Here is a 19,740-nt window from a genome sequence, read left to right as displayed (position 1 = left end):
GTTGGTTAAGCGTTCTACTCTTGATTTTGGCTCAGGTCATGGTCTCATGGTTCCTGAGTTCAAGCCCCACGTCAGGCTCTGTGCCGACAACTTGGAGCCTGCTTGGGATTCTTTCTCTTTCCCACTCTCTCTGCCCCTCCTGTGCACTCTCATTCTCTCTCTCTCTCTGTCTCAAAATAAGTAAAATAAACTTAAAAAAAAAAGTTGAATGCATCATGCGAGGCAATAAAGCATAGTGGTAAAGAGTGTGGAGTCCAGAACCGGACTCTCCCTGTTTGCATCCTGTCTTTGAAGCATACTAGCTGTGGAGCCTTGGGCAAGTTACTTAACCTCTCTGTGTTCAATTTCATCATCATTAAAATAGGGTGGATGTGGGGCGCCTGGGTGGCTCAGTCTTTTGAGTGTCTGACTTTGGCTCCGGTCAGTTTCTCGCTGTTTGTGGGTTTGAGCCCCACGTCGGGCTCTGTGCTGACAGCTCAGAGCCTGGAGCCTGCTTCGGATTCTGTGTCCCCCTCTCTCTCTCTGCCCCTCCTTCGCTCATGCTCTCTCTCTCTCTCTCTCAAGAATAAATTAAACATAAAAAATAAAATAAAATAAATAAAATAGGGTGGATGTAATAATGACTAGTTCATAAAGGTATTATAAAGGTTTAAATATATAAATATACAAAGAGTTACTGCCGGGAAAGCTCTTGGAACAGTGCTTAAAACAAGGAAGGACTCAGGAAGAGAGCACTTGAATGCTAGAGTTTGGATCTCCCCTGACAAGGTATCCAGTCTTGACTCCTGGAACCCAGCCTGGATCAGAGTCTCAGGCTGCTGCTTGCCTGGGAGGAGAGGCTGGAACTTTTTTTTTTTTTTTAATTTTTTTTTTCAACGTTTTTTTATTTATTTTTGGGACAGAGAGAGACAGAGCATGAACGGGGGAGGGGCAGAGAGAGAGGGAGACACAGAATCAGAAACAGGCTCCAGGCTCCGAGCCATCAGCCCAGAGCCTGACGCGGGGCTCGAACTCACGGACCGCAAGATCGTGACCTGGCTGAAGTCGGACACTTAACCGACTGCGCCACCCAGGCGCCCCAGGCTGGAACTTTTTTAAAGAGAAAAGATATTGGCAACAATGAAGACTGCCCAGAAGTTAAATAGACAAGGGCGCTAACGCCAACTGGATGTGCAATACGTTCACCTCGACTCCCTAATACCAGGAGCCACTCCAACCATTCATTGCGGGAGCCAGGAGAAGGAAACCCAGAGATCTGGTTTTGAGGAAGGCTCACATACCCTACTAGCTTCTTACATGGCCCTAGACAAAGATAATTTCTATGCTTCCATTCCATTTTTTATGGCAGAGGACAATATTTGTAGAATCATGGAGTTTGAAGTAAAGTTGACCTGGGGCACCTGGGCGGCTCAGGTCATGATCTCATAGTTTGTGGGTTCGAGCCCTGTGGTTGGCTCTGTGCCGACAGCTCAGAGCCTGGAGCCTGCTTCGGATTCTGTGTCTCCCTCTCTCTCGGCCCTTCCTCCCCTCAAAAATAAATAAACATTAAAAAAGAAAGAAAGAAAGAAGAAAGAAAGAAAGAAAGAAAGAAAGAGAAAGAAAGAAAGAAAAGCTGACCTTAGAGAGTCCATATTATTAAGCCCCTTATTTTCCATCTAAAGAAATTGAGACCCAGAAACATCATGTGACATGGGCAACAGGGGCTAGATTTGAATCCTGGCCCCGAGATTTACTCTGTTTTCTGAGATTCATCATACTCTTAGGTAAAGTGGAGGTAGGAATTTCTACTGCGTAGGGTCACCATGAGGAAGAGCTAAAGGAGGCCACGAATGGGGCACCCAACCCGTGGTCTTATGGTTGGGTAGGTGCTCATATGGGCATTTCCCAGGGTCACATGGCTTGTTGGCAATTCTTTCCTTACCTTCTTTCCTGGGTGGACAAAAGAATAAGGCACAGCAAAATGACCCACTCTGGACATCGAAATTCTGTGTGATCGTTCTGTGCTGTTAATGTTACCCTCCAATTAAGATTCCCGGCCCCATTTGGGAAGCTGGCCAGGGTACCAGGAACTAAGAGGTTAATGTCCACGGGGAAAAACTTAATTTCTGATTATTGGAAGTTTCTTATTTGGGATGGGGCCTCTCAAAGAAGAAAGGGTTTTTCCAAGCCACGATGCTTAGTAATCATGGTCTCACAGAGAAAGCTCGCTTAAAAGGGCATTGTTGCCTGTCACCCCTTTTCCCCGCTGTTGCTGAAGCATCAGGGTAATGTGCCTGCTTGGTCGGGGGGCTTGGCTCTCGGCCTCCTCTGAGAGCAGCGGTGACCACAATGCTCCCCTCGGGCCAGCCACTCAGGCACAGCCAGCCCGGACCTGCATCTTCTCCCCCAGGGTGGAGAGGCTCCCAGCCTCTGGCCAGTGTGCAACTGCTGCTGAGGGCTATCAAAGGACAGCCCCGGCCTTGGTGCCATCCAGAGAGGAGCCAAGGCCCACAGACCCAGACCCAAAAGATGTTAGCCAGGCGCTCTTTAAAAAGAGACCATGAGCAAGTAAAGTAGGACTCAAAAGAAAATGAGTCCAGTGGAAATATAGAGCTCTGCCCATCAGAGAAAGAAGATAGTTTCTTCCCTACTCAATTTGTAAGGTTTACTCAAGTCAGTTTCTTAGACCTCCCCTCACATCCCATTGGCCAAACTGAGTCACATGCCTACCTCTAGACCAATCTCCGGCCAGGGTGCTGGGATGATCACAATTGGCCTAGTCCTTTGGAGAAGGCTTCATTACCTCAACAAAATAAATTGGGGCTCTGCCCCGCACCGGGGATGAGGGAAGTGGGTTCTTAGAGGTGGAACTGGTGATTCCTACTCCAGCCACCAGTTCACATCCATCAAAGGGAGAAAATGTTAAAACTTAGAGGATTGGATATGGCTTTGAAGCCGAAGAGCTGGGCCTCAAATTAAGCCTCTTACCAAGTGAAAAACCTTAAGTGGGACCCAGCCTCTGAGAGCCTCAGATTCCCCTAACAAGGCTGCTGTGAAGTTCAACTAAGGTAGTTGAGTGTTCATGTAAGCCCTTGGTAGACTTTAACATCCAACACTGTAGAATGTCCTGTATCATGGGTATCATTGTTAGTGAAAGTGGGGTGACACGAATAAATCTTCTAGGGAGGGGAGAGTATAGTTGCCTATTGGGGGAGCTCACTCCTTGGTCTTTTCTTTTTTAATGTTTATTTATTTTTAAGAAAGAGAGACAGAGCATGAGTGGGGTTGGGGCAGAGAGAGAGGGAGACACAGAATCCAAAGTAGGTTCCAGGCTCTGAGCTGTCAGCACAGAGCCCGACGCGGGGCTCAAACTCATGAACTGTGAGATCATGACCTGAGCCGAAGTCGGACGCTCAACTGACTGAGCCACCCAGGCACCCCCACTCCATGGTCTCTACAGGCCATGACCAAGTGACCCTTTTTGGCCAAGGCCAACTATAATGCCTGTTCTTAATTATATTAGTACCTGGGTCATTCTTGATCTGTAAGCAATTCATATCATTTAAGATTGTTAGGGCCTAAAAAGAATATGTCCTTTTTTTAAAAACAATCCTAAATCGAAATGGAAACTACTCGTATTGATGTGTATATGCATAAATTCAAAACACAATAATGCCATTAGAACTATTTGGGAGAATGTCCAATAAGTATTGAATGCATTTTAAGTATGCCACAAAATGTCCAAGTTCATCTTTGGTTGAGGAACTCATTTCTCACAGCCCATGGCGCTCAAGGCTGGGTGCTACAGGCGAAAGGGCAAGATCACCCGAAGCTTGAACATCAATCTTAGTTTAATCCCAGCAGAAGCTTTCTTCCCCAGAGGGACACCAGAAACGACAATGCCTGGCTGGTGAAGGAAAGAATGGGGACTGGGGGATCTGCCAGGTCACTTAGGCAAATGAGACATAGATGTATCACTGCTTTTTCTGATGGATTCAGTGGCATGGTCCCATCAAGAGGCATTTTCTCTGGGCCTCAGAACATGTGTGGGCTTGAAAGTTCTGGCTCTGAAATAGACCTTCCGCCCCAACATACAGCAGAGGGAAGTCATCCCACCAGGCATCTGATTGTTTATCCTAAGTGCAAGGGATTGCTACAGTCAAAAGGTAGTGAGCGTCAACCAATTGATTGGAATCAGCTCTTTAACCAGTTGATTGGTTCACTTTTTTAACGGTAGCTAATAGTGATTGAGAACTTGCCCCATGTCAAGCATCGTGCTAAATGCTTTCGATTTATTAATTCAGGTAATCCTCGTAAAAACCCATGAAGCAGGCCCCACTATTACCCCCATTTTACAGATGAGGAAACTGAGGCACAGAATGTTTGGCTAACTTGCTGTTGGCCACAGCTAGTTAGGCAGAGCCAGGACTCAAACTCCCATAATCGAGCTCCGAAACCTGTGATCTTAACCATACACTATTTGGCGTTCGATTTGGTTTTGCTTTTGACTTCTTACAGACTTTATGTTTCAGAATGGGTTTAGGTTCACAGCAAAATCGAGCAGAAGGTGCAGAGGTTTCCCACTTACAGGTGACCCTTGAACAATTCGGGGGTCAGAGGCACTGACCCATAAACATTCCCGTGCAGGCTTTCGTGTAGACAAAATTTCCGACTCGTTTGGGCAAAGGCGGAGGACTGCAATTGTTGGATTGTATGGTAAGACTTTGTTTACCTTTGTAAGAAACAGCCAAACTACACATGCACCCCAGTGTTTATAGCAGCACTATCGACGACAGCCAAAGCATGGAAAGGGCCCAAATGTCCGTCGATGGATGAACGGATAAAGAAAATGCGGCGTATATATATACAATGGAGTATTACTCGGCAATCAAAAAGGATGAAATCTTGCCATTTACAACTACGTGGATGGAACTAGAGGGTATTATGCTAAGTGAAATTAGTCCGAGAAAGACAAGTATCATATGACTTCACTCATAGGAGGACTTGAAGAGACAAAACAGAGGAACATACGCAAAAGTAACATAAAAACAGGGAGGGGGACAAAACAGAAGAGACTCTTATATACAGAGAGCAAACTGCGGGTTGCTGGAGGGGGGAGGGGTGGGGGATGGGCTAAATGGGCACGGGGCATCAAGGAGGACACTTGTTGGAACTGGCACTGGGGGTTATAGGTAGGGGATGAATCCCTGGATTCTATTTCTGAAATCATGACTGTGCTCTGTGCGAACTAACTTGGATGTCAATTTAAAAAAGGGAAAGGGGCGCCTGGGTGGCGCAGTCGGTTAAGCGTCCGACTTCAGCCAGGTCACGATCTCGCGGTCCGGGAGTTCGAGGCCCGCGTCGGGCTCTGGGCTGATGGCTCGGAGCCTGGAGCCTGTTTCCGATTCTGTGTCTCCCTCTCTCTCTGCCCCTCCCCCGTTCATGCTCTGTCTCTCTCTGTCCTAAAAATAAATAAAAAACGTTGAAAAAATAAAAATTTAAAAATTTAAAAATTTAAAAAAGGGAAAGAACCAGCCAAACTCTCTTCCAAAGTGGCGTCGCCATCTCTGCATCCCCATCGGCCGTGAATGAGAGTTCCCACTGCTCCACCTCCTGGCCAGCGTTCGGTGTCATCGGTGTTTTGGATCTGGGCCATTCTGACAGGTGTAACGTGGTATCTCATTGTTGTTTTAGTCTGCAATTTGCACTCATGTGTGATGCGGGGCATCTTTCCATATGCTTAGTTATCATCTGTGTGTCTTCTTTGGTGAGTTGTCTGTTCAGGTCTTTTGCTTATTTTTTTTTAATTTTTTTTTTAATGTTTTATTCATTGTTGAGACAGAGAGAGAGCGAGACACAGAATCCGAAGCAGGCTCCGGGCGCTGAGCCGTCAGCCCCAGAGCCCGACGCGGGGCTCGAACCCACGAACCGCGAGATCGTGACCTGAGCCCGAGTCGGACGCTTAACCGACTGAGCCACCCAGGCGCCCCACTTATTTTTCAATTGAGTTGACAGCCTTCTTTTTTGTTGAGTTTTACACCACAACGATGTGAGGGACGCGCTTATGGATCCATCCTGAAATCATCCAGTCCATCCCCCTCATTTTATGGTGTGAAAGTGACGACTCAGAGAAATTTAGTTGGGACAAAACGGAGCCAGAGCCCAGGCGCGCGCCACTAGGAAGCTTCCTTTGTGAGCATTTAGCCCCCCAAGGGCAGCGGTCACACCTGACCGGCTGTCTGTTCTCCGCATGGTGCCTGGCACACATTCCGTGAATGTTTGTGGGAGGAAGGAAGGAAGGAATGGCTTTCCTTTGGCATTGGCCAGAGAGGGAGAGAAGAGAATTAACATTCTAGATCATCCACAGGCAGCGGTGGGGGCAGAGGCCGGGCCAGAGGGTCATCCTAACCTTGGCCTCGTATCAGCCTCACCTGCAGAGCTTGTTAACAACTGGATGCCCGAGCCCCATCCCCGGGTATTCTGATTCCGTACGTTATTCTTACATATGTTGTTTTCCATGCATTATTCTATCAGCGTTGACGGTCTCCCGGATCCTGAGCTAGGCCCGTTATGTGAATTATCCTATTTAATCCTTCTTTCTGCAATCCTATGATGTGGGCCCTATTACCGTCTTCACTCTGCAAATGACGACACTATGGATCAGAAAGGTTAAGGGACTCACTGAGGGTCACACAGCTAGTATGTGCTGGAGCTTTGGTGCAAATAAAAACCATCTAGCTGTGTCAGAATTGCTAGCCACCCGCTCTGTCTTGCACATGCGTGTGCCTGTGCACACATGCACTGAGGTCTCTACACGCAACCCTGGGCAAACTATATGTTTTGAGCCCCTGAGAGCTATAAGGTAGGGACACGGGACCCCGGCAGGCAGCCATGAGACACTCTTCACAAGCGTGTGCCTGTAAGGAAACCCTTGTAGGAGCCCCGAGCGCCTTATGAGAGGCCCAGAGTTCCAGCGTCAGCTCCACCAAAAAAGCTGAGATCCATAGATGCCCATCTCCTCGTGCTAGTTTGCACACTGTTCGGAGAAGAACCTTTTATTTTTCTGTATTTTATTTTTTCTGTCCTCTTTTCTTGTATTTTTCCACACGTTAAATAAATTTTTCGTCGAAGTGTAACAGAGAGGCATTAACATGCACGGAGCCTAAGTGTGCAACTCAACGCATGTTTACAAGATGTACGTGCCTGCGAATCGTCCCCACCTATTTGGGGTTACAGCAGCTTTAGGTATCGCCAGTTACCTTGAGGGGTTTCGCTGAAGATTTTTAAGTGAGTTTCATATCACAGATCAATGGCCTTTTACAAAAGGGACATTTACAAAATCAAAAGGAAGAAAGAAAGAAAGAAACAAAGAAAGACACAAGCGAAGGCAACAGAGCATTACAAATCTAAAAAGACTGGAAATCGCTGCGTTGCTATTTTAAACCAAATTCGGACTTTTTAGGAGGCAAGTTGATATTTATTCCAGATAATTAAATCCTGGGAAGGGTGCCTCTTACACATTTTCTCTGCGGGGCATGCCGTGCAAGATTGGCAGCAAAACGAAGGGCCCCTCTTCCTGGGTCGTGTTTATATTTCCTCTGGCTACGTTTATCCGTCTCCCTATATGTATCTGCTCCCTCCCCTGCCATGTCTGCTCACAGGACTCAGACTGAGAGGCGGTGTGCTAACACTTCCAGGATGGGATCCACAGTCACACAGCCTGGGCTCGATTCCAGGTCCCCCCGCGGCCTGGCTCCGTGACCCCAGGCAAGCCACTTACCCTCCCCGAACCCAGAACATTGCTGCCCTCCCCTGCAGCATGAGTTCTCATGTGGCTGTGATAAGGGTAAATGAGGCATGTCAAGTGCTTCTCACAATGCCTGGCGTGTGGATCAACTATTGCATCGTCCTTGGGAGGATAACCTGCATCCTATTTCCTGGAAAATACGCAGAGAAAGAGAGTGGTCAACACGCATCCAGTACCAAAGCAGCGGGGAAGGGAGCCAGCCAAGGGGAGTCCAAGGAACATTCCTCCTCCTATCAGGGGACATTTGTCGCCTGCCTTCAGGCCTTGACTCAGAATGTTGAGCGGGCGCTTTTATGCCTGCCATTCAGCAAAGAGACTTCGGTGCCAAGCCAGAAACAAAAATATTGATTCTTAAGGTTGCATTCTGGAAGCCCAAGGTGTTAAAGCCAAAAATGTTCTGGTCCCTTCATCTAGAGGGTCTCTCCGCCCAGGCTAAATCAACGCCGTCAGCCAGAAAGTTATCAGCTTGCCTTCAGAGACACCCAGATCCTTGTGAGATTGGCTCGGGGAGAGGTTGCCATGACAACCTGGAGGGCTAGGTCGGCTGGTAGACTTGAACCCCCTCCCCCGCCCCACACATATGTGCACACACCGCATTCTCAGACCCACCTCGGAAGGACCTGGCTCTCTGAGCCGCAGAAGTTGGGTCCCATGGTCAGGAGCAAGCACAAGGCCCTGCTGCTGCCTGTCCACGAATCGCTCGGAGCACAGGACTCCTGGAAGCCTTATTAGACTATACTTGGCAGGGATGAGAGTGCTCTCAGAATAATGACCTGCCCCAAGTAGCTTGCTGGAAATGACCAGCCCCAAGGTCCCTGGGAATCAGGTAGAGAGCTAACCTTGGGCTCATCAGAGCCCCAGGGGACAGGGGTCCTGGGCCAAACGCTCTTTATTCTGCCCCTCTCCTCCCTGTCCCCTGGTCGCCCTCGGTGACCTCTCGCAGGACTGGTCCATTGAACTCTCCCTACTCCAGTATCATCAAGGTTTAGGGGATTATACTTCCCTGGTGCCTTTTGCCTTTTAACAGAGACACTTGAAAATGGAAATGCTTTCAGCCTCAAGGGGCAGGTCTTTTAATGGGGACTCTTTGGGCTCCCTGGGAGAGGCGGTGGGGAGGAGAAAGTAAGAGGGAGATGGTTGCGGAACTGGATGTGAATCGCCCTTACCAAAAAGACTAAAGTTCAGGTTGCAAGTCCCAACAGGGTTGGGTCTAAGTTCTCCCCGTATGGACCCTGGGTAGGAGCCTCAGTTTTCACATCTGTAAACCGGACTCATAATGCTTAAGTCATATTACTGTTAGCACAGAGCCTGGCACAATGTCTCAAGTCCTCAAAGCAGGACCAAGAAGACTGTTGTCCCCCCCACCCCCCGCCCCAGCCAAAGATAGGGTTGCTTCTGACAGCGTGGGTTTGGGCTGGGTGTTTACCACTAGCAATACATCCAGCTGCCAGGGTTAGAACACGGTGGAAGAGGGAATGGAAAGAGGGAACAAATGAACCAACGCTCTGATGCAGTTTGAGTTGATAAATTTAGTTTTTCCTCTCAGTAGGGGAGACTGAGAAAACACGACGGCACGAGGCACTCAGGGCAGTGAAGAGAGAGAGAAGGTGCCCCAAGGGCCAGAGAGACGGAAGCCAGTGAGGGCCCCCTGCCCGGTCACTGCTTAGCCTGGGGAACCCCTGAGATACAAGCACCGCTGAGCAAAATGCGTGAGCTGTGGAGAAAGCACCTGTTCTTCTCTGCGGCGGCCGGTTTTAATGTTAGCGATGGGTGGCCCTCTATCCCACAAAGCGCTCACCTGCTGCTCTAACTACGACAGGTTGACTTTTTATGAAGCTAGTGTAGCTGCTGGACCCAAAGGATGCTGAGCTAGAGGGACCCTAGTCAATCCGGGGGACATCTGGATTGGAGACACATCCCCGGTGCCCCCACCTCAGCAGCACGCCGCTGACTCTTCTCTTCGGGACAGCAGTGGTTTGGAGCAGAGGGACCAGTGCCCACCCCACCAGCTCTCCCACGCCAGTTGGGTGACCGGGCGATTCACACAGACCTTGAGCCTTTGTTGCCTCCTCTGTGCAATGACAGAATGGATTGTGAGGTTAAATGTCATGCACATGGAGGAACTAGTATAATAACCTGGGACGTAAAGATGATCCGGAAATGCTAATTTCCTTCTTTGACAAGCCAAAGAATAGACTCGCCCTGCCATTCTCTCCTCCCTACCCCCTTGCCGACAGCCACAGAGACATATCAGGCCTGCTACCAATGGCAAATAACAAAAAAAAAATCTATCTAACAAAGGACTAAATAGGCATTCATTTTCCTTAAAGAAGAAGTCCAGAGATAAATAGCCACTGGTTTGGGTTCTGTGGCTCGACAACGTCCGGACTGTTGTCTCTTTGATTCTGTCGGCCTTTCTCTCATGGTTAAAACATGGCTACTGTAGCTCCAAGCATCACAGCTCAATTCCAGGCAGGAACAACAGAGAAGGGGGCAGCACCAGCTGTTGAGTTCTTTTTATGAGAAAGGGGAATTTTTCCCAGAAAACCCCAGCAGACGTCTCACGGGTATGACTATGCCGTATGGTCACGTCTATGTACTTGGGAGGCCGGGAAAGCAAGCCAGCCTTCACGGCGGAGGCAGACAAGGAAGAAGGAAAGAAAGAAGTGAAGAAATGGCGGTTGAGTAAGCCAACCCACAGTGTCGGCCACAACTGGCCATCTGGTTACATACAATGTTTCGTGTACTTATTCAACAAGTGACTATTGAATATCTACCGTGCCCCGAGCTGGGTGCTGGAGGTGAGTAAAATCAGATTTGCTGCTTAAGGGGTGATGAGCGTTTGGCAACACTACGTGCAGGGGGTGGTGGGAGCACCAGATCTGTGGGGAGGGGTAAAGAGGACTCCCTGCACAGGTGCTCCCAATGCTTAGGAGTAAGCCAGGTATTTGGAGAGGAGAGAGACGGGCAGGCTGTCCATGCAACATTCCATCCAGGCAGAAGGACCCGCATGTGCAAAGTCCCAGCAGCCAGAGAGATCATCGAGGGCATTCAGGGAGCAAGCCGAAAGAAGTTTCCCAAGGCCACCAAAGTTTATTCAACCAAGAAACATCAAAAGTAAGGCTCACAGATGCGAAGTGAGTCAAGTTGACTACAGGACCATGAAGCTATGGTCCGCCAGTCCCTTCTGACCGGGAGAGAAAGCCCCTCAGCCTCTTCAAACAAAGCCTGGGGAGCTGTGAGGACAAACTCGGCTACTCATCTGGTGTAGTTTTTTTGGGAAAGGATTGATCTACACCAGGCCAGCCGGGTCCTGCATTCAGGGCGGGGGCTCTGCCTTCCCTAGAATCACTGACCGGAGGTCCTAGCACCTGCTGTGCCCTCCACCTGGAACTCCCCTCTCCCACGCCCTCCTCGCCCTTGAGGTTGTAGTTCTGGCCACAGACCCCACCACCACCATCACTCTGAAACACGTCAACTCACGAGCCATCCATGCGCCGGGGACCTCCGCCTTGTAGCAGTCACCACAGTTGTGCCTTTACATCATTTGTGTGGTTTTTGAGAGAAATGAATGGCTGTCTCTCCCGGTAGACTGTGAGGTCTACGGAGGCAGCCGCCGAGGCTGGTTTTGCCCACTGCTCTTTCCCTAATGCTAGCGTTGTGCCTGGCGCATAATAGGAGCTTAATAAACATTCGGAGCCTGACCGTATCAAACGGACAATATTCAACCATTTTTGACCTGTAGAATGGCAGTTTCACAGGATTCCCCCTAATAATTAATTGAATGGATGAATACATTTCATTTTTTCTATGCACTGTTTGCTGCAGCATGGAGTTCAGTGCTCAGAGGGTCCGCCTTGGGCCTGTTCCAAGGGTGGGTTTTCCTGAAGTTATAAAGAGCTGAGTATCTGGTCCCTGGTCACGGTCTAGGCTTAAGTGGTGGTCTCCACACTTCAGTGTGCATTGGAAGTAGATTCTGATTCAGTAGCTTTGGGGTGGGCCCCAAGATTTTGCATTTATAACAGGCTCCCGCGTGATGCCCATGGGGAGGCAGCCAGAAGGAAGGAGGCCAAAACGCAGACTTGGGACTGATTGTTTGAAAGTCCTCGGGGCGCCTGGGTGGCTCGGTCGGTTAAGCATCCGACTTCGGCTCAGGTCGTGATCTCGCGGTCCGGGAGTTCGAGCCCCGCGTCGGGCTCTGGGCCGACAGCTCAGAGCCTGGAGCCTGTTTCAGATTCTGTGTCTCCCTCTCTCTCTGACCCTCCCCCATTCATGCTGTGTCTCTCTCTGTCTCAAAAATAAAATTAAAAAACGTTAAAAAAAAATTGGAAAGTCCTCTGTGCCCCCCCAAGGAGCCCCCTGCTAAGCTTCCTCTCTCTTTTCTTTTTAGCCAATGCAAAACTCAGAAATTCACTTGAAATGAAAGGGGACTCCGGGTCACCACCTGTTATCCCCATTGTGTAGAGCAGAAGCTGAGCAGCTATCGTGTATAAATGAACTTTCCAGATCAATGAAACTTAGCCCTCCAGGTGCCCAAGCTCTTTTTCTTTTAACTGTCATTGATGGAACTGTTTCTACTGTGATTAAATGCTACCTTGCCTTCTCAAGCCGAGTCAAGTGGACAAAACCTAACTCTTGCTGTCTTTTCTTCCTTCTTTTAAAAAATTGCTGGTGTTGGGGCGCCTGGGTGGCGCAGTCGGTTGGGCGTCCCGACCTCAGCCGGGTCACGATCTCGCGGTCCGGGAGTTCGAGCCCCGCGTCCGGCTCTGGGCGGACGGCTCGGAGCCCGGAGCCCATTTCCGATTCTGTGTCTCCCTCTCTCTCTGCCCCTCCCCCGTTCAGGCTCTGTCTCTCTCTGTCCCAAAAATAAATAAAAACGTGGAAAAAAAAATTAAAAAAAAATTGCTGGTGAAATATATCATATACATACAAAGAAAACATGCGTATACAGTTTAAAGGATATAAATCAGATAGATGCCAATAGACCCACCACCCAGATAAGAAAAATAATATTACTGTAGTAACTCAGGAGGTAAGCACATCAGAGGTAAGCAAGACAGCAATTTAAACCTTAACCCTGTCCTTGCTTTCCTTTATTTTCTTACCATATATGAATGTAGCCCCAAACAATATAATTGGCTTTGTCTGTTCTTCAGCTTCCTATAACTTGAGCCTTACTTATGTATTTTGTTGTGAGTAGTTCCTTCTGTTGAACATCTACCATTGTGTTTTTTAGTTTCGTGCGTGTTGCCGTGCGTGGCTATAGTTTGTTCATTTTCTCTGCTGTACAACATTCCGTTGCAGACCATATCAGTGCATTGATTCATTCTACTGCCTGATGGATGGCTGAGGGATTTTGAATACCATTTCAAACAGTGCTGCCGTGAGTTTTCTGGCTTTGTGTCTTCCATGACCATGTACAAAGGTTCTTTCTGTACAGATCTTCCTCAACTTCCAAAGGGGTTATGTGCAGATAAGCCCATCATAAAGACGAACATATGATAAATGGAAAATGCACTGAACCCTCCTAACCTACCAAGCATCATAGCTTAGCCTCGTCTCGAGTGTGCTCAGAACACTCCCATTAGCTTGTAGTTGGGCAGAAATATCTAACACAGAGTCTGTTTTATAACAAAGTGTTGAATATCTCAAGTAATGTATTGAATACTGTACCCAAAGTGGAAACACAGAACGGCTGCAAGTGTTATCAATTGTTTTTCCTTGGGATTGCGCAACTCACTGAGAGCCGCTGCCCAGTATCAGGAGAGAGTATCGTGCCACAGATGCTAGCCCAGGAAGAGATCACAATTCAAAATTCAAAGTACGATTTCCACGGAGTGTATGTGGCTTTCAAACCATCATACATCGAACTACCGTAAGTTGAACTACCGTAAGTCAGGACTGCCTCTATGTAGTAGAGGAACTGCTGGGTCAAGGATTCTGTTCGTGCTGGGCTTCACCTGGTGCTGCCACACCAGTTCCCTACGTGGTCATTCTCCCATCAGCAGATACTGGCCCACTTTTTACATTTTTCCTAACTTTCCGTGGTGCTCAGGGTTTTCACGAATAGCACTGTCTTGGTCCGTTTGGGCTGCCATAACAAAATACCAAGGACTGGGTGGTTTATAAAAACAGAAACTTATGTCTCATCAGAAGGTCAACCTCCGGGCAGCCTCCCCCTCCCCTTCTTTTATTTTATTTTTTTAAATTTGTTTATTTTGAGATAGCACAAGCGAGGGGGGGGGGGGGGCGCAGACAGAGGGAAGAGAAATCCCAAGCAGGCTCCGTGCTGTCAGCACAGAGCCCGATGCAGGGCTCGAACTCACGAACCATGAGATCATGACCTGCGCTGAAATCAAGAGTCAGATGCTTAACCGACAGAGCCGCTCAGGCACCCCCGCCTCGCCCTCTCCTTCTAAGGTGCTTTTTCAAATATGCTCCAGAATGGAAAGTTCTTCACCCAAATTTTCTCTGGAATTGTGTCTACACAAAGACTAATACTGACTCTGAAGGCGGGTCTGACTGGCTTGCTTCTGCGTAAATAACATAAACTGCGAGGGATGAATTCAGTGACATTTATTTTGGCTGTGAACGCTCTTTTTTGTTTCGTTTTGAAGGTTTGTTTCCTCATCAGCTCTTGGTTTTTGTTTATTTTTGCTCCTTTTCTGTCTCCTGAAAGTGTCCCAAATAATTGAGGTTGCCGTATAAATCTCCTCTGGAAAAGTGAAACGCTACTGCTCTTTGAATATGCTTCTAATTTAATTTTATATTAAATGTAATTAAATTCATATTTAATTTTGGCTGCTGGTATGCTCATGGCTTCAACTAGCAGATGGCACATATCCTTGTGACAAGAGGCACCAAATATTCAAAAGAACCTAATTCTGCCCCCACCAGAGGCATCTTTAGAAGCAAGTGTGCTGGAAAAATCTGACTTTTAAATGAAATTCATGCTTCTCGTTGAGTCTGAGTTAACACATTACAGACGCATCGATGGACTTCTTTGATGGCAAAAACCAACATTCTTGGTGAACTCTTACCGCTGAACAGTATTTTGACAGGGCTAAGACTGTGGGTTACTGACCAACGCTGACAGAGGTGAACAGAGAGGGAATTTATTAACAGAGTATTGGATAATTTCTTGGAAGAGCCGGCCTGAAACCGTGCAGCCAAGAACAGTACCCACAGTCATAAGGCAGGGCTGGCCTAGTGAGGACCTGCCTGCCCTCACCAAGCACAGGGCCTCACTGTAGGAACTCTAGCTGCCTGCTGAGGCTGCCTTGACCAGAGAGCCTTTCCTGGGTACATCCCGGTATATGCTGTGCCCTAGCTGCAAGATGGGCTGAGAAGACAAATACATTATTTACCCTTGGGTTCCACACTACATAATAGAAAACTCAAAACAGTTGTGGCTTGATCAAAATAGAAATTTAGTTCATTCTGTGTAAATAGTTTGAAGGCAAAAAGTGCAAGGTTACTGTTGAGGCTCCTTTGACTGCCTTTGTATGCTTCCTTACGGACAAATGTGGCTGCTTGAGCGCCGGCCATCAAGTCCACATTCCAGCTACCAGGAAAGAGAAAGAATGACCCCCCTCCCTCCCTTTACAACCACTTCCTGGAAATCGCACGCATGGCTTACATCTCAATGGTTGACACTTGATCGTTTGTAGCCGAAAAGAGTCTGAGAAATGTGGTCTCTGATCCAGGTAGCCATCGTCCCCAGGTGAAAATTGGGGGTTCTCTTACTAAAGAAGAGAATGGGTATCACAGGAGATGCCTGGTAGCATCTGCCATAGCAAATTCTTAGCATTTTCGTCCTCTGTCCTGGGATGTGAGCTCTGTTCCCTACCAAGTCTCATAAAAGTGTGTGTGTGTGTGTGTGTGTGTGTGTGTGTATACACGCACAGGCACATGCACATGCACATGCATGCACGTGCCCACACAGTATGGGGATATTTCCCATAGCACAGAAAGGGGGTTCGGAAGCTAGACAACCAAAAGAGAACACAAAATGGCCGGCAGTCCATTACCGCTACCCTTGCTGTAACTATGGGAAGCTACGTGAGTCGCATCACATTGCAGCCTTTGAACGAAGTCATTTGCCAGAGGAAGACTGGGACGTGGAGGAAAAGACATTTGGAGGCACGGCCGGAAATAGAGGCATCCGTGCCAGGCAAATCTTTTATTTCCTCACAGGTCTGTGGGACCAAGGCAAGAATTCAAATAAAGACCCACATACTGTACGTCTAAATATTTAAAAGCTATTAGGCGGGCTAGCAAATTGTGTAATAAAAGATGTCTTATCTCCTACCCTACCCTCACAAATGTACCCTTGTCAACTTCTGGAAGGCCAAGAGCGAATTTAGAATTGTCAGACTGCTCACGCCAGAATGTGGCAGCACGGGGACAGGCAGTCCCAGATCGGGGCCAGTCTCCCTTTTGTTCCTACCCTCGGTGAGGGGCCTGTCCCCCTGCATGTTCCTAACACCAGCCCGCACCTCCACCCTCTGTCCGAGTGCCCCAAGCGGCCACCTCTGGGCTACTGGCCGCACAAGCCACCCTCGGGAGGACAGATCGTGGTGACAGGCCCACATGGGCCCTGGAAGCAGGCGTGGGCCTTGTGGGCAGAGATTCTAGGGTCCCGAGGACCAGAGGAGCGAGGTTTAGACCAGGGTGGGTGTGAGCCTGGGCCTTGGTCTGGTTGGGCCTCTCCCCTGGTCCTGAGGATGTCTCACTCCAGGGATGCAGAGGGGCCAGGCAGGGATCTCCAAAGGTCAGGGCTCTCTTCCCTGCCTCTCGGGGTTGTACTAAGTCATGCAGTCGCGCTGGCCCAGCAAGCCTCTCCATAAAGTGAATTCAGAATAACGAAAAGTTATTTTGAGAGTTTTCCCTGTTTGATCTGGGGACTGGAGATTGCCTCTGGATTACAGACCATGGGAGGGGATTTCTTTAGCTGTGACTCTGCCCTGGGGACCCGATTCAGCACTAAATGTATGCCTCCTCACCTCCGGAGACGAACCCAAACTAAGACACCACAACCAAATTAGAACAAAACAGGAATCCCTCTTCCGCCCTTGACACGCTCAGACTGTTTCTCTCTGCTTCCTCCTGCTCTGACGCCCTCCAATCAGGCTCTCTCCCATCACCCTCCTGCTTTTCCCTGCTCGCTTTCTTCCCTCCACCCTCCTTCCCTGGCTCGAGTCTTAATCCCTGCCATAGCGACAGGGAAAACAACATAACAGTGGGGCAGATGAGAGCCGAATTTCAGAGCCCCGCTAGGAAGTGTGGGCTAGCGGGACCAGGAATTTCCATAATGATACACACCAGGGCAAGAGCTTGGAATCTTGGAGAGGCGATGAGGAAAACCTGGGGGTTGGAGGAATGAGGGACATCCCAGGAGCCCAGTGGAGGTCGATGTAAAAGGGAGGGATGGTGCCCTGCAAAGTTGGTAAAAAAAAATTAATCTTGTTCCCTCAAAGGCCGTACAGCCTAGGACCATCCCCAAATACAGTCAACACTCTATGGGTTGAATTATTAGCCGAGGGAGGGACGGTGGGGCGCAGACATCGGGAAAACCGAAATCCCTCTTCAGAAAGGAGCTAACGTGTTCCGATCCCGGGAAGCGGAACCCCAGCATACCGGCCTGGCAGGGCGGTAAGGGGTTAACACTCCCAGGGCACGGAAACCCGGGCTGGATTGGGAGAGTGTGGCCCTGAACTTGATTTATTTTAGAAGCACGGCAGGCCAACGAATGTACTTCTGGCTGCAAGACTCGACAGGTGAGAAAAGAGAAAGGAAGGAGGCCTGGCTTCTGCTTCCTGGAAAGGGGGTGTTGTTTCTGATCTCCCGGGGAGCACACGCACTCCTCTCGTAAATGTATATGAGGCCTGATTCCTTGGCTCGCTCTTGTTCCTAGTGGCTGCCTCCCCGGCGTTCTGGCCCTCGGGCCGCCAGCACCTGCCAACAACAAGGAAGCCGGGGATCGTGGCTGCAGCCTTTGGAGGCTACTTATGAAAGAGACGACTCAACCCTGGGGGCAGGGGGACGGCGTAGCAAACACCCAGCTCAGCAAGAACCGGTGTGCTATCAACTCGATCCAGTTCGGCACTGACCAAGTGCCAAGCCTGTGCCACATCCTGGAGATGGGGAGGCGGCGAGGCGTGATGGGGAGAGGGCGGGCGTGCCCACAGGGAACCGGAATCAGAGGCATGGACCCTACAAGGGAGGAGACCGAAGGGTCTGGCGGTGGAAGCGATTTCACGGGGGGTACGTCGACGGAGGCAGGAGGAGGAAAGAGTGTCTCCATTCCCACAGTCAGGTGAAGAGGCTGAGTCTGCCTGCCCTCGCGGCCTCTTATCCAGCCAGCCCAGCTTCTGTCACCTGAGTGGCCCTCACACTTGCCCCTCTTCTCCTGTCTTGGCTCAGGTCCTCACTTCTGGCCTTGGTCTAGGGTCTGCACTTGGCATCCCAAGACCACGTCCTACAACAGCGGGCTCATCAGCTCACGCCCTGCTTGAAAACCTTCTACGGGAAGAGAGGCAGCAAATGAGGCTGTAAGGGGGCCGGAAACCGAAATGCAATTATGGCCATAGAAATATGCAGGTCTCTGCGGTTGACAGGTGGAAGAAAGGAAAATAGAAGCTACAAGGCAGCAGGAGATGAGCACCTGAAAGGAATGACCAAATAGAGGGGTAAAAGAAGCCCAAAAAAAGTCACCAAAAAAAACCACACCTATTTTCTTTCCCCTTATAAATAATTATATGAGATAAAGTTTGCAGGAACCATTTAAGATTACTTACAATAGTAATATCTGCCCATGTGAGTCTTTAATAAGCACGTGATGTCAAAAGAAAGAAGGAAAGAAAGAAAGAAAGAAAGAAAGAAAGAAAGAAAGAAAGAAAATCTTCTATGCTTTCCCCCTGCCCCTACAATAAAGGCTAAGCCCCAAGGTCTCTCACACTGTGCCTAAACCAGCCCAAGCCCTAGGAGTAGAGTTTGGTAAGTTTGGTTCAATGGCTCAACAATGCCATCAAAGCCCCAGCTTCCTTCTGGACGTTCCCTCTGCCCTCCACGGTGTTGTCTTCATCCTTCGGCAGGCTTCTCTCACGGTGACAAAACGGCTGCAACAATTCCTGGCCTCACACCTGCACTCCACATCATGTAGAAGGAGAGAGAGAGAGAGCTTCTTTCCCTGAAGCTGCCAGCAAAGCCTTCTCCAATCTCTTGGGTTAGAATTGGGCTCATCCTTAGGCAAGAAGCGATTTTTGTGGCTGAGTCTATCCTGGGACTATTCACCTCACTTCTAGGGCTAGGGTGGAATCAACTTCCTCAGAAGCATGTGGGAAGTGTAGGGAAGGTGGATGCCCAAAGGCAAATGGGGTACTTACCAAGAGGAAATGGATGTTGAGGGGGCCACCACAGTGTCCACTGCAGCACCCTTCAAATCCCCTCAAATCCCACCCAGCTATGTCCTACTCCCAAACATGTCGTGTTCTCCAATGTCTATAAACCTCTGCACGTGCTGTACCTTCCACTCAGGGTGCCTTTTCATTCCTCTTGCTCAGTGAACACCTACTCGCTTTTTAGCCCTGCCCACCATCACCTTTAGATACCCTGATCACCCTATGGACAGAATCCAGGTTCTTATTCCCTCTCAGCATAATGCAATACTTGGCACCCAGTAGGTGCTCGATAAATGCTTGTTGACTGAGTGTTGCTGATGGGACAGTAGCATTTCCAAAGTCTACAACGAGGGACTGGTGTGCCTTCAAACTCTCGCCCTCTCAGTGCCTAAACTGTAACGAACGTCAGCAGAGTTGTACGATGCACAGCAACCACGAGGAGATGATAGAACCTCCGAGAAGCTCAGGTAAAGGACCGTTGAAGGAGTTTGTCCAAGGGTCTCCAGTGTCATCCAAGAGAGAGGGCTCCCCCAGGGCTGGCGGGAATGTTCT

Source organism: Prionailurus bengalensis, chromosome B3 (genome assembly GCF_016509475.1).
Source record: "Prionailurus bengalensis isolate Pbe53 chromosome B3, Fcat_Pben_1.1_paternal_pri, whole genome shotgun sequence".
Taxonomy (NCBI): domain Eukaryota; kingdom Metazoa; phylum Chordata; class Mammalia; order Carnivora; family Felidae; genus Prionailurus; species Prionailurus bengalensis.
The sequence above is the reverse complement of the archived record's forward strand: the minus strand, read 5'-3'. Positions refer to the sequence as shown.